The sequence below is a fragment of the Dermacentor silvarum genome, chromosome 1 (genome assembly GCF_013339745.2).
Source record: "Dermacentor silvarum isolate Dsil-2018 chromosome 1, BIME_Dsil_1.4, whole genome shotgun sequence".
In the NCBI taxonomy this organism is placed as follows: Eukaryota; Metazoa; Arthropoda; class Arachnida; order Ixodida; family Ixodidae; genus Dermacentor; species Dermacentor silvarum.
The window spans coordinates 80,803,737-80,818,689 of record NC_051154.1 but is presented as its reverse complement, the minus strand read 5'-3'; positions in this window follow the sequence as shown (position 1 = coordinate 80,818,689).

Sequence of the window (14,953 nt, the reverse complement as noted above, 5' to 3'; positions counted from 1 at the left end):
CAGTGCTCTATATATATATATATATATATATATATATATATATATATATATATATATATATATAGCACGACGGGGCAAGTCTCGACCACGAACACGGGGAGGGAACGATCCCTCTGCAACACGCCGGTCTGGGTGCTGCTTTAGGAGGTGTCGGCGTATCAGAATGAATGAATGAATTCTTTATTAAGAAAAGGGAGGACCGAAGGTCGCTGGTGGGAGAGGAGGGACTGGCATCGGCCATACCATGCTGAATACGCCGGTTCTCGTCCGGCGTATCAGAAGACGAGCGTTTTCAAACATGCAGGAAATGTCAGGGCAGTCACATTCGGGGTGGGCACTACTTGAAGCCAGGCGATCAGCCTCTTCATTTCCAGCGATGCCCACGTGCGAGGCAATGAGGGACACTCCACAGGAAGTAATTTTGCCAGAAGTTTCCTTGATACTGCATAAAATTGGGCTATCGGCATCTTGTCTCAGTCTGCTGAAGCCAGCACGGGAGTATGACCTTCAATGCGTTTAATTCTTCGTGTATACGTACTTCAAAGCAACATCAATCGCTGCCAGTTTTGCAGTTGTTGATGAGGTTGGATGTAGTATTCTAAACACCCGTCTGATGCCACTCGAAGGGCAGAAGAAAGCTGCAAAAGCGCCTTGGGTGTCGCTGTGTGCAGATGCGTCCGTGAATACTTTAATATAACCTCCAAATTTTTCAATAGGCCACAAAGCATATGTAATCAAACATGTTATGCTCTTTTATTGTTTCCAGGAGGAATATTCCTTTGGACGTTTCCCGAGAACACTGTCCGTATCGGCGAGTAGTAAAGGACCTGGCTTACCAGAACGTGGAGAAAAATTATGGAATTTCTTGGTTGCAGTGCTTGAACAAGGCAATACATCTTGCGTCATTTCCAAGGAGTCTTAGGCGTCATCGGTCACTTAAAGGGTGGAATAAATTAATAAACGATTAGTTTTCAGAGAGTACTTACATGCGGCCTAAGTGGGCAGCGGCATTATTTAGGAGTTGGTTAACCGCCGTATCCCCTAGGGCCCTGTAAAATTCTCGCTGTCACGTCAAATAAATCTGCAGCCGAATTAATCTGAGTGGCAGCTTGAGACTGCCGGTTATACCTACATTAAGCGAACCTTGTTCGTTTGTTTTTATCTCTCTTTTTATCGTTTCGCGACATTATAAAATTTGGGCATGTGCTCATGACATCGATAAGCTAGGAAACCATTACCGTTCAAGAAAAACAGGCGCCGCCGTGTATTGGAACTCTCCTAAACTAGCATTATTGCAGCTATAAACGCGCACAAAAATTTCTTTGTTCGCACAATGAGGTACGAGAAGTAAAACGGCGTCGACAATCCCACACATTTCTAAATGGGAAATAGAAATACCGAAAGTAAGAAGGCCTGCTGCAGAACAGCAAGCGGCCGAGTAGTAGCAGCAACCACCGCGCCGTGCTGGGTTATTTCTGAGCGCGCGGCCCCAGCCCCGCGCGGTGGCTCCTCGCCGCCTCCGAGTGCAGTACAGCACACCGTCGAGCGACGGTCCGTCTGTTACCAGCCTTGTCGGACTCGACCCATCCCCCGGCTCGGAGGTGCGCTGCGGTTGAAGCGCTCAAGGGTTCAATAGACGACAGTGACCGATCGCCTTCAAATGAGCCACTTTACAAATGGTCTGTCCCGGCGGTTCCTGCGCCGCTCGCCGGTCGCTCTTTCTGCCGGCTGGGAAGTCTCGTGCGCAAGCAGGCGCGAAACGCGAACGGGCAAGACGTCGCGGGATGGCTCCGAACAACCTGCAGCATCGCTCAGCCGCCGAGGGGAGCGACGGTCTCTTCGTGCGGGCACAGCACGACCACCGCGCACGAGGATCGTTCTTCGATCATTGCTTTCTTTTGCGCACGATGTGTTGGCCGTCTGCCCTCTGGTGGAAATCTTTGGCCAAATGGTTCTTCCAGAAGGAGGTCACGCAGCGACGCGTGCAAGAAGAACGCCACGAGAGAGTAAAAAATAGTAATAATAAAGCATCGGGCGAAGCTGCCAACGCAGCGGCAGCGGTGTGGTGCTGGTATACGCAAAAGAGCGTGCGCGGCCTCAGCACAGCAGTGGCCATGCTGCAATACGCTTTTCTGGCTTGAGACGCGAGCAACGGCTGCCGCCTTCCGGCATTCGCTTTGAATACTCACGCGCGCTAAGCAACGGCGATTCGCCTCGCCCCCTCATCGATGTGCGTTGCGTGCAAACGCGCAGGAGCCTTCGAAACACGTGGTTTTCGCAACTCGCAAGCTCGCGAGACCATATGTTCCTGGTTTGGCCAAGCAACACAAAAATTGCAGAAGGGAAGGTCGGGAATCTTGTAGTACCTCCGAGGTACATCTCGATGAAATCGCCGCATAGGTACCTGGTTATTTAAAAAAAAATGCTTACTGTCTGAGCGGAAGCAGGATGAAGAGAGCAAAAGAGATAAAATATGGTGCGTGGGCGGTAACCAGGAATTCTTTCATTTGGTCAGGCTGATTGGAAGGAAGGGATGAAGGGATACAATGAAGGCAAGAGAGGAGTAAAGTTCTAGTAAGGAAGCTGATGGGGAAGGGCGGCAAGGAGGGAAGAAGGCGTATACTCAAACGAGCAAGTCAGGGAATTAGGATGCGTGAATGGATTTTACGAGCATTCCCTTTGAAATGGTCAAGTGCCACTAAGCTCGTTGTGTTTGCCCTTCTTTTGCGTTTATTCTCGTTGCCTAAACGTCGTGGCTCATGTTAACGAATCATCGAATCGCCGACACGTGCCCGAGCCGTTTCGATGACCGGAGTTGAATTTTCTCACAATGTCAGGGCGAGTTCGCTGGTTCGATTCTGACTTATCGAATTCAATTTGAAGCCGCTTGGGTACGCCTTTCTTAAAACTAATAATACTCATCAGTCTTGTGGGCCCTTCCTTTCCCGCCCGCTGTATACTCTCCCTGCCAGGAACGACATGAATGACATCTCAGCCCCCCATGGTGTTCCTGAAAGGAAAGTAGCAGTCTCACAACGTTCAAAAAATAAATAAATAAATAAAGCGGTATGCATGAAATACTGATTAAGAATATTTTTGACAACATTACACCCTATGGGATATACAAATATTTGTGAGTGTACAGTGATATGTAAACACCAACGTATACAAAATGTTTACTATATGCGTAAACTGTTGGACACAATTTGTGCATTTGTCCCGGAACGCCATCGAGCGTGAACCTCTCCAGACAGCATTAAACCGACTTGGGAAGACTGCTTTCGGAAACGAAGATCCTTGGACCACGGCCATGCGCGTAGCTGGCGCAGCAACAACGAGAGCAATACTGCAGTACCTCAAGTCGACAGGTCGCTGCGTCCGTTTATAGACTTGCTGCGCATCTTCACGTGTGCGCTCAACTAGACGTTTTTCTCTCCCCTTATTTCCCTCTTTTTGTCCCTTAGCCCTTTCCCCCAGTGGAGGGGAGCAAACCGAACGCGCATCTGGTTAAGCTCCCTGCCTTACCTGACTCCCCCTCCCTCTCTCTCTCCCTATATCTCTATCCCTCTCTGAAGCAATATCAAGTTAATGACTGCAGAGACAATCGCCGCAATAGTGAAGAAAATATTAAAAATTAAATTCTGGGATTTTACGTGCCAAAACCACGATCTGATTACGAGACACGCCGTAGTAGGGGACTCCGGATTAATTTTGACCACCTGGAATCTTTTAACGAGCCCGCAATGCACGGTACAAGGGCGCTTTTGCATTTCGCCCCCATAGAAATGCGGCCACCACGGCCGGGATTCGATCCCCCGACGTGTGGGTTTGCGCTTAGCAGCGCAACGCCAACGTCCGCCACTATGCAACCATGGCGGGTTAAAGAAATGATAAGATGATTCTTCAGTATGCGCAGCACCCTTCACGCCTCAGAACACTAATTATCCGAACGGATCAGAACCTTTCTCGCCTGACCAACGCCACAGGCACAGCATACACGCGTAGCCCGTATGTCGCCTCACCATAACCTTTCATAATGCTTCACCTGTGTACAACTGACTGAGCATTCTGGGCCAGCAAATGCTCCGCCTTTCATTAAATCAGTGTCACACAGAGAAAAAAAAAAGCGAGTAGAGATCACATCTCCCTACACACTATCATAAGTCCTCCGGGGAACATTAGCTGTTGCACACTCAATACAATATCAGAAAGAGAGAGAGAGAAACGAAGAAAAACACAGATAGAGAGAAAGAAAGAGAGGAGGATTTGAACCCGGGTACTCATGGTCCGAAGGCGAGCGTCATCCCCACTACGCCATATACGCCCACGCTTGCAGAGCTCCGCTGTTTAATCAGTTTTCACAAGCGTAGAACTGGCTTAATTTTTTATATTTATACCTCTCCATCCCCCATCCCATTAGTGTATAAGGTATACCAGACCGAATTTTTGTTTCCGGCTAATCTTCTTGCATTTCCTTTTCCTTCGTATGTATCTCTATCTGCAGCGCTAGTCAATCCTGATCTGATCAATAAACCAAGGTATCAGACTTCTTGGCAGTTAAGCCCCTTCATAACGCAAAGGCTCGTACGGCGGTGAGCAAAGCGATAGATAGTGGTAGCGAATTCCCCCCCCCCCCCCCCCCCCCCCCCCCTATTAAGTTGGTGACTGATATCGAAGTGTATTCACTGTTGACACTCTTGCAGCCCTTAGTTTGTTATAGCACGTGTTCCTTCATTACCAGAAATTCCAACGTAAATAAGTATTCATTAAAATGTGATCTCGTAACTTACCTATATGCTTCCAAGATCCTTAAACGTAGCCAGCGGCTATCGACAAAATCTTCTAGGAGCCAAGTAATTGAAGTGCATTGCAGGCATTATTATGACTGCGTTCCTAGTGAGACACAGCTTCATTTGGTAAAAATGCAACATATCATAGAATACACCCGGCGATTCATAGAGCCAGGATGCTTAGCGCCGAGGGGCAGTATCGATGCAGCTGCACAACTGCCCGAGTCTACACGGTTCGATCCCTCCAGCTTGTCATTTAGCTGTTTCAGGGTAAGGTGCATCCAAGAGCTCCAGCTCCAAAAGTGGCTCTATGAAGACAGAGCCAAGTGGTCGAAGCGCACTGCCGCAATGCTGAAGTCACAAACAACGTCCTTGAACTGACAGAGTGCATCAACCAACCAGCTGTCTTCATTTAGGACAGTTGTTGCCGAGCATATGTAGCGTGTTTATTTCCAGACAAAAATATGATCGATGCTGATCCTTCGGGAAAAAAAGAAAGGAGAAAAACAACATTTGCCAAGAACGAATTCGCCGCCCCGAAGAAGCCGAGTTGGCAGCACTTGGGACGCCAGAGTCCAGAATTCAGAAAGCACGAGTCTGGGCTTCGTGCATGGATTTCTTATTAGGCGCTGGCTGAGGGACCCCCAAAGACGAGCGCAGACCCTTCCTGTGAACAATAACTGGCCAGGTGTTAATATACAAGAGGGGGGGGGGGGGCATCATTTTTAAGTTTTACGGAATTTTTAGAAATACGCCTGTGGCAGATAGCATAATTGTTGTCCTTGAGCTTTATTATTACAAGCGGCGGACATTACTAGCACGCGAAATCGCAACATTTTTTCAACTAATTAACGAAAATTCACTGCTTACCTTCTTAATTAATTACGTTACGCCGCATATTGCAAGTTACGAATTCTAGCCGGAGAGATTGAAAGACGTATCCACTTCAAGTGAATTTCCAGGATCACACCAGTTTCGAGATATTATTTCCCAAAGTGTGGGACGAAGTACATGGGCGTTCCAGTTACTTATGTGCTTAATGCATGAAAGAGCGTTTTGTTGAAAAAGTAAGTGGAGCAATAGTGCACTTTTACAACGAATTTGTTGGCGCGTATCTCAAAAACTAGTGTCATTCTGGAAACTCATTCCAAGTGGATACCGCTTGCAATCTCACCGGCTACAATTTGTAAATTGCCATAGGTGCCGTAAAGTAATTAATTAGGAAGTTAATTAGGCCAATTTTTGTTAATCAATAGAATATTTGTTTCGATTTCTCGTGGAAGTGATGTCCGCCTCTCTGAATAATCCAGAATAACTAAGACTATGTTATCTGCAACAGCCCAATTGAAGAACGTCCCCACCGCTCATCGGCCCACAGAGCTTTGAAGGCACTGTTGTTTTTCTTGAGGGCGACTGGCCTATGTGAACGCCTTTGAATTGCTCAGGCCCTCCGCGTGCGTGCGCGAACTCACCATGTCCTCCCCCCCCCCCCTTCCTCTCTCTATCCCATCTTTCTATTCCCTCTTTCCCGTCCCCCACAGTAGGGTAGCCAACCAGACGCATTTCTGGTTAACATCCCTGCCTTCTCTATTTCTCTCCTCTTCCTCCTCCGTAAACCTTAAAGATGACCACCCCGAACTATAAGCTTCGTGGAGGCATCAGTAGTAACTGGTAAAGTAGTTGACTAGCCGCCCCCACTACCGATACTGTGCGAATATTTTTTCTTTGCCATGAATTTTGAAGTTCATCTCATAAAGAGAGCCACTTGAAGTTCACTTGAGCGACGTGCAGTTTGAACGTGGAACACCACAATGTGTTACCCGTCTATTGAAGCGCGTTGAGCGTCTGCGGCGCCGGCCTTGTGACGCAATGCATAACCTGCAGTTAGCGATTACGCCCTGAAAGCGAACGGATGGCGACTCGTCGAATTGACGGGATCTCCCATGTTCGACTGCAACCGCGCAGCTCCTCGTCAAGTCGGAGGAAACGACTCCCCAGGTGGTGCCTTCTGAGATCAAAAGTTGATAAGTTGGCGTGTATTGAAGCGGTGGTTGGAAACCTGACAACAATACGTAGATTTTATTCGCATATGTAGACATTGTCAGCCACCAGCAATAATAAAGCATCGTAGCGAAATGAGCATATGTGAGTTAGTTCGTGACTCATTGCGGCGAAGAAGCCAGCTCGAACAACACAACACAAGCACAAGCACAACACAAGCAGGAAGACGCCTGCTCTTTTTTTTTTTTCTCTCTTAATAAATATTTTTCCTCCTCCTCCTCCTCCTCCTCCTCCTCCTCCTCCTCCTCCTCCTCCTCCAGCTCGAACAGGAGGAGGAATAAACATTTATTCAGGAAAAATGAAAGGAAGATACAGGTTTGCTTCTTTCTTGAAGGCAGACTTCTCGGCAGTTGTGCCTGTATTCGCTTCAAGGAAACGGATCATGGCAGATGATCACGAAACAAAGCGCCATAAAAGCAGCGAACGCCGAGTGGCCGCGAGGAGTCGACAAGCAAATCGACTTCGAAGCCGCAAGGGCGGCGCACACGTCGATGGACGAACGCAACGCTAGGCGACAGCGCGCGCATACGCGTCTCGGACGACGCGCCTCAACTAACTGCGGGGCATAAGACGCGGCCTTAAATTCCGCCTCCGCGCCGCGAACCGTCCTCCGGCGCGCAAATAGGATCGGTGCAGAGTTTTTCTCGGGCGAGGCGGGACGGCCCGAATTATCGGCGCCGTGGGCCCCTGGCGAAATGCGGGCGCGTGCGCGACACGCCGATTGGCGGGGGACGATCCGCGCCGTACGTGCCGAATGCGTCTGCGTCCCGAATTACAGCGGCGGAGCCTTTGCCTAAATAAGATAAGAGCACGCCGGAGAACGAACGACACAACTGGTGCTTCTTTCTCTTCGGCGCCCATTTGCATTCGGCGGCCAAGGGAAAACTCATATTAGCGCTTCCTTTGCTCCGCGCGGCGCCGAGATTCCCGATCCGTTTTAAACGTAATATAGGTAGCCATAATCCGGGCCCTTTGTATGTGGGCGCACGGATCCACCGAGCGCGGCCATAAAATATTCTCCGCCAGTTGCCGGCGGTGGTGCGCCGCGCGCGTGGCCGCCGAAGACGGGTGCGCGTTTTTAAGAGCGTATTAGGTGCCGTGTTTGACTTGCATGAGATATGCGCCCGCTGTGCGCCAGCGCCTGTGTTTATGGCCCGCTGTAATGGGATAGGCGACATCTGCGGCCCCGCGTCTCCGCGCCCAAGACGACCGTACAAGTGTTCTCGGTCGCCGCCTTGACTTGCGCTGGAATGCTCCGCCGGCCTGAATAGTAATCGCCCGGCTACGCCGCGTCCACATATCGCCAGGACTTTTCTTTACTTCTAATCCGAACGTACGGCGGGCGGGCCTTGGGTTGGGCTACTCGGACCCGGTCCATAAGCTTATCGCGATTCTCGATCAGAACTTGTACTCGAGCTCGTAAGTCGCGACGGGCACTGCAGGGTCCGACGCGCGGCGCTCGTAACCGCAAGTAACCAACCGTCTACCAGCCATTACAACGCAGGCTTGTAGACGTGAGTTGCAAACTTTCCGTTTGCTCACAAGCGCCGACCACTTACCAGACCGCCGTGGTAACATTACAGGCTATGAGCATCTGCAAAGCATGTCCTGGTCTTTGCCTCCACCGTGGCCTGTTTGAGCAGCCACGTAAGTCATCCGCAAAACGCGTGCCTTACCATGGCTGATCGTATGAGTTCCTGGCGGGCCTTGGGTTGGGCTGTTCTCCGGGCTTTCTCCAGCCTTATCCTGTCATCAGGAGAAGAGACGAGCTGGGCCGCCGATACAGTCTTCATGCGTACACTGGGTGAGAGCGTCCTTCTGATAGAGGACTGGCCCGATCACCATGCAAAATGAGATGCGGGTTCGTCTCGGAGTTCGCTGTGCTCTGGAAACGCATTACGCCTGCATAATATTTTTGTGCCCGACGTGGTTTCAGACGTTATGTTAGGGAGTGCTCCCCTGGCATAAAGAGTAGGCTTCTTTCCTCTTCTCTCTCGTGTTTACGTGGCTCTAATAATTGTACATTTTCTCTAAAGCGTTCTTCTGATTCCGTCCGCCCTCTGGGATTATTCTAGAATGAAGAACAGCGTACCTTCATTTACATTACATCATTGTGATCTATATCAAGCACTTATGGGTGACGTCTTGGTGCTAGATGAATCTGTTGGACGTTTGTACATCTCTAACAGACGGCAAATAGTAAGAATAGTAACAAGTTGGAACTATAGCAACATCAAGTTGGAACTGTGAACTTCAGCTTAAATCCCTTTACTCACTAAAAGTTTGATTAATTATACCAGGACTAGGCATGAGAAGCTCCCATAGTCATTAACTGCTTAAAACCAAAACGAGCAGTGGATTAAGTACAAGTTTGCAAAGAAAGCAAAAACATAATTGACGTTTTGTAGCCGCTACAGCTGGCTATTCGGCAATAAAAAGCAACACACGAGGACCAGGCTACTTATGTTTGAGGTAGTGTACAGTGCAAGTGTATATCTTGTGACGCTGCGTCATGTCTATCGTGTGTGTGGCCTTTGTATCAAGAATTCATTTTCTACGCTGTGCAATAGCGGAAGTAAATACATTTGTCATTTGATACATATTGATGTTAAGAGCAGACGTGAAGATAGACGCTTCCATGTCGGGATTATAGAATAGTGGAATGCCAGTCAATGTTGTGGTATGATGTTTGTGTGAAGCTCCGCCAAGGCATCTCTGCTTGTTTTGTCTTCCTTGGCGTCGTTATGATGCTGCTGAATACTTCTTTTCCACTCTCACCAATGTAGGCGGTGTCACAATCTTGGTCTTGTCTTGTCTTGTCTTGTCTTGCCTTGTCTTGCCTTGCCTTGCCTTGTCTTGCCTTGTCTGGCCTGTCTGGCCTGTCTGGCCTGTCTGGCCTATCTGTTTTTGTCTGGTCTGGTCTTGCCTTGTCTTGCCTTGTCTGGCCTGTCTGGTCTTGCCTTGTCTGGCCTGTCTTGCCTTGTCTGGCCTGTCTGGTATTGCCTTGTCTTGCCTTGTCTGGCCTGTGTGGTCTTGCCTTGTCTGGTCTTGCCTTGTCTTGTCTTTTGTTGTCATGTCTGTCTGTCTGTCTGTCTGTCTGTCCTTGTCTGGCTGTCTGGTCTGTCTGTCGTCTGTCTGTCTGGTCCTTGTCTGTCTGTCTGTCTGTCTGTCTGTCTGTCTGTCTGTCTGTCTGTCTGTCTGTCTGTCTGTCTGTCTGTCTGTCTGTCTGTCTGTCTGTCTGTCTGTCTGTCTGGTCGTGTCTGTCTGTCTGTCTGTCTGTCTGTCTGTCTGTCGTCTGTCTGTCTGTCTGTCTGTCTGTCTGTCTGTCTGTCTGTCTGTCTGTCTGTCTGTCTGTCTGTCTGTCTGTCTGTCTGTCTGTCCGTCCGTCCGTCCGTCCGTCCGTCCGTCCGTCCGTCCGTCCGTCCGTCCGTCCGTCCGTCCGTCCGTCCGTCCGTCCGTCCGTCCGTCCGTCCGTCCGTCCGTCCGTCCGTCCGTCCGTCCGTCCGTCCGTCCGTCCGTCCGTCCGTCCGTCCGTCCGTCCGTCCGTCCGTCCGTCCGTCCGTCCGTCCCAGGATGGCTAGTTCTTGCCGACGCTGTTTAGGGCCGTAGGAGACGCCTTAAACTTTCGTCAGACATTCGACTCGAGTAGTGATCAAACGCAAGCAAATGAGGTTTCCCTTAAGCACGCACATTTTTAAAGTTTGTCGAAGACCAATTCTGCCAAGAATGACAAGAAATGACATCAGAAGCATTACAATATATGTGCGTGATCTAATAAGTAGAAATAACACCCCCTTCTTGAGTACATCAAGTCTCTTTTAATTTTTTTTTTCTGAAGTGAGTACTAAGCTCACATAACGTTGGTATTAGATTCTTGAAACAGGCAGTTTTCTTTGGGACAAAAGGAATATAGGGACATCAGAAAAGTGCCGCCGCGTGGACAGCCGCAATGGTATGCAGTTTTATCGCGAATACGGTGCTCCCATCTCTTTCTAATCGACAGACTCGATGTTCTAGCCGCGATGCGTTGGTCTTACGATAATTCAGCTGCTTATCCCAGTGAATAGCTCGTGGAGCCACGGCACCACAACCATGACACGATGATCACGGCCTTTCTGAATGAATTCCTTCCCGCAGCTCGAGGCACCTGATCGTCATTTTCAACGACCATCGATTCGCTATTGCTCGAGACCAAAGAACGGGAATACCGACCGGCCGTTCAGCCTATGGACGTCAGCCGCCCTTTGGGCACCGTTTTCGGCGCCGGCTTGTTCGCGCGCCGTTGTTGGTTTTCTCCAGTTTTGATCCCTCCCCATCTTACAGACCACTATTTTATGGGTGCAGAGCGCGTATCTATTTTTATTGCTTGAGACGGCGCTTTTGTATCTTCGTAAACAGAAGCCTAGCATGTGTACGAGTGCTAGCGTTACATTTACAGTGCACTGCGATATCGCTGTTATATATATATATATATATATATATATATATATATATATATATATATATACCCGCCGTGGTTTCTCAGTGGCTATGGTGTTGGGCTGCTGAACACGAGGTCACGGGATTGAATCCCAGCCACGGCGGCCGCATTTCGATGGAGGCGAAATGCGAAAACACCTGTGTAGTTAGACTTAGGTACACGCTAAAGACCCCCAGGTGGTACAAATTTCCGGAGTTCCCCACTACGGCGTACCTCATAATCAGATCGTGGTTTTCGCACGTAAAACCCCATAATATATATATATATATATATATATATATATATATATATCATACTTCTGTGTGCCAAGCACCACTTATCAACATTCTTCCTTTGACGCACATCATGTTACATCGCCTACGTCCTCGTGACATGCAGATAGCTAACAGCTGTACAGGCGACGAGGCTCTGTTCGTGTCATCCGCTACTGCTTACTCAGACAAGCTACGAGTAATTTATAGTTCAACTTTGCGTTGGATCATCGTTCTTCTTTCCTTTTTTTTTTTTTTTTTTTACTTCATCTCGTGTCTTTTTCAGCTTATAATCGTTTCTCAGCTATGCACGAAAAAATTATTTTTAGATAGATTTAATAAAAACGACTGCCTTCACTTGCTTGCCAGCTGAAATCCCATGATCTTACAAAAAACACACCAATACGACTCTATAGCATCAATTAATTACTTGCTACAAACGTTCCTTGAGCAAGTACACAGGCAGGGTCAGATGGGGGTCCATCTGCAGACGTTGGAATCAATAAGCCTTGGGCTACTCCATTTCACTTATAGGGAGAATATAAATTTCCTTAAAAAAGAAAATGAGAAGGACTCCCAATATAGAAACAAAATCAAACAGCAAGCTGTCACATTGTCCTTTATCTTCATTTAGCCATGTCAATAAATCATCGCCTCACTCTGATCTAAAATACCTGCACCGCCTAACGCGATTACACCCTATTATACCATACTCGTAGAACTAATACATTAGGTGCTCCTAGAATTGGCACAGCATAAACGTGCATCGGCGCAGCATCTTAATATCCCTAGCTCAGTGTCGAGTCGAGCTATATTAATTCGACTTGCCGCACCGGTTACATTCGCTTCGACCCTCCGCGGTATATAGCTATAGTGACTATGGTGTCGCGTTGCTGGGTACCTATATGGCGAAGCCAAACCATCATACAACCAGGTGCCTATTGCGTGCAGGAAACGTAAAATAAGTCAAGATAGCACAATCGCGAGCGTGACGCCAGGTCGAACAAGCCGGCACAGCGCTGCGAGTTCGATCAGCTTCAGTGCGCGTAGACTTATCACATGATCGTCGATGAATGCCGGTGCGCCCTTTCCTTGTTTAGTCTATAAGCTCAGAAGTTTGCTTGGAGCACAAAGTAATGCACTAAGGCGTGAAATCTCTATATATGACTTCTGCCCCACTGATCAACCTGTTCTTCCGAGCGCTGAGCTGGCGAAAGGAACAGTGACATTTGGCTCACAAGGCACAAACCCAAGCGCCTGCTACAAGGGGAAATATCGGTAGCTGAATCAGACCACAGTACTCGGTGAGGTAGACAATGAGAAACATACATAGTACCTTAGGCAGTAGGAGTATCGGAAATGCCTCGAAACCAAAAGCGCAAAAGCAATAGAAAATCAACCCACTCGGAAAGGGAGTGCATGGTCTAGTTATCATAACCCCCCCTCCGCGAAAGAATAAAGAAAGAGACATGGAAAGGAAGAAAAAAGAAAGAAGTCGGTAGATTTGAGACTCAAAGTCTTGATCCACCGGAAGGTCGAAAAAATAAATAAGAAATTGCAGTCTTGATAAAGGAGGAGGAGGAGAAAGAAACACGGTGCAGTCGGTACAACTTGTAAGCCGCGGCGGCCACTATAGAAAGAGGAACACAAGTGCGCTTACGTGCAGGAGCAATAAAACAGAACGAAAACACACGTACTACAAGCTGCACTGGCGCACACAGAAGGCAACGTCTAATAAAGCAAGAAAACGCACAAACCATCGCGCGAGAGGCGGGAGAAACGAAAAGCACAAATCCAGCTCGGGGGCGCGCGCGAGGTGAGAGCTAGAGTACTCGCGCTGCGCGTGCAAAGAGAAGAGCCACTGCCGCTCCAAATTCAGCGGCGGCGGCGGCGGCGGCGGCGTCTATGCGGAGTGCGAGTCTATCTAATCAGCATAGGCAGTCGCGCGTAGGAAAAAAAAATAATAAGAGCAGGGTGCGGCGGCCCTACACAATGCGTAAACAGCGCGATCATCGCGGCATCGCCAGCACAAAAGGACGGAGGACTTCGGAGCGCGGGAGAACGCCGCCGATGGAGAAACGGGGTGACAGTCCCGGAGACCTGAGGTCCTCCCGTTTTCCGCTCTGCTCCGATGCGAAGAAATGAACGAAGAAACATGGGAAGGGGGAAAATGGAAAAGGGCGCTGGGAGCGCAGAACAAAGGAACCCGAGGGGGCGGACCGGTTGAAGACGTACCGGCGATAATATGCCGAAGCAGCCCGCGATGTCGTCGACAGGTCGTTCAAGAGCGGAGACCCATTCTAGCACTGGCCGACCCCGCGGACGGAAATGAGGGCGGAAATATTCTTTTTTTATACGCGTGGTGTCCGTTACGACGTCACGCGCTCAGGACGGAAGACTCCGCTGGCGGTTGAAAAGCGAAGCGTTGCCGAGTGAACCAAATTCGTTAGGATTTATAACGATCGGAGTTGTGCTTTGCTTAGCCGAGAGAGAAACCGACTGATGAGACTGCCGCGTATGCGGCCCTCACATGCCATCGTGCGAACAATGAAACGCGCGTCGGGAGGACGGACGCGCTGTCATTTCGTGATTTTCGGTCGGCAGCGGTTCTGGCGCCTTTCCGAAACAAGTGGCCACCGAGTCTTGACAGGTACATATATCCAATTAGTTTTCAAAAGAAATCATTAGCTGGGTGAAAAAAAAAATCTTTTCTTTTTTTTCAGGAATTCAGATTGTGTAGGTTAACGTCCCGAAACCAACGACACAGTTTGTTTCGGGTGCTAAAGAATATCACTTGAGAGAGAACTTCTGCAGATAATTCCATTGGGCATTTGCGAACACGCTCTACAACTTTACATATTGAAATTTTCAAATGTGTACCTCATCACGGAGCAGACATTTCAAGCGTATACGGTGATAAAACGACGTACTCATCGAAGACGGCAGGCAGAAGATGGTGCAGCAGCTCGAAAGAAGATCGTGGTGATGTAGAAAGATCGCGTAGAAACAGTGTGGTTAGGTTTGAGCCGATGAATGCTAGTAGTTTTCTTGCAGGATCCGTGGTAGGTAGCGGTGAGCACGTACTACAGATGGTGTTTCACCAATAACAATTTTAGACCCATGTGAGATGTGTGCCATCGCTTGTGGTTCCAGAAGAGCCTGCAGTGTGTTTGTCCCACGATCACAGGGGAGCCTAAACGTAAGGAAGTGTCGGAGACTCGAAATAATTGAGTTGAGTGATTGAGAGAGTCACTAGAGTCTCCAGCTTTTTTTTTTTTTTTTTCGAAATGGACAGTCCGAAAAATGGAAAAGCATTAGTATTGCGGCCCACTTAACTACTATATGCGCATTTCTGCCATAATGAGTTCAGT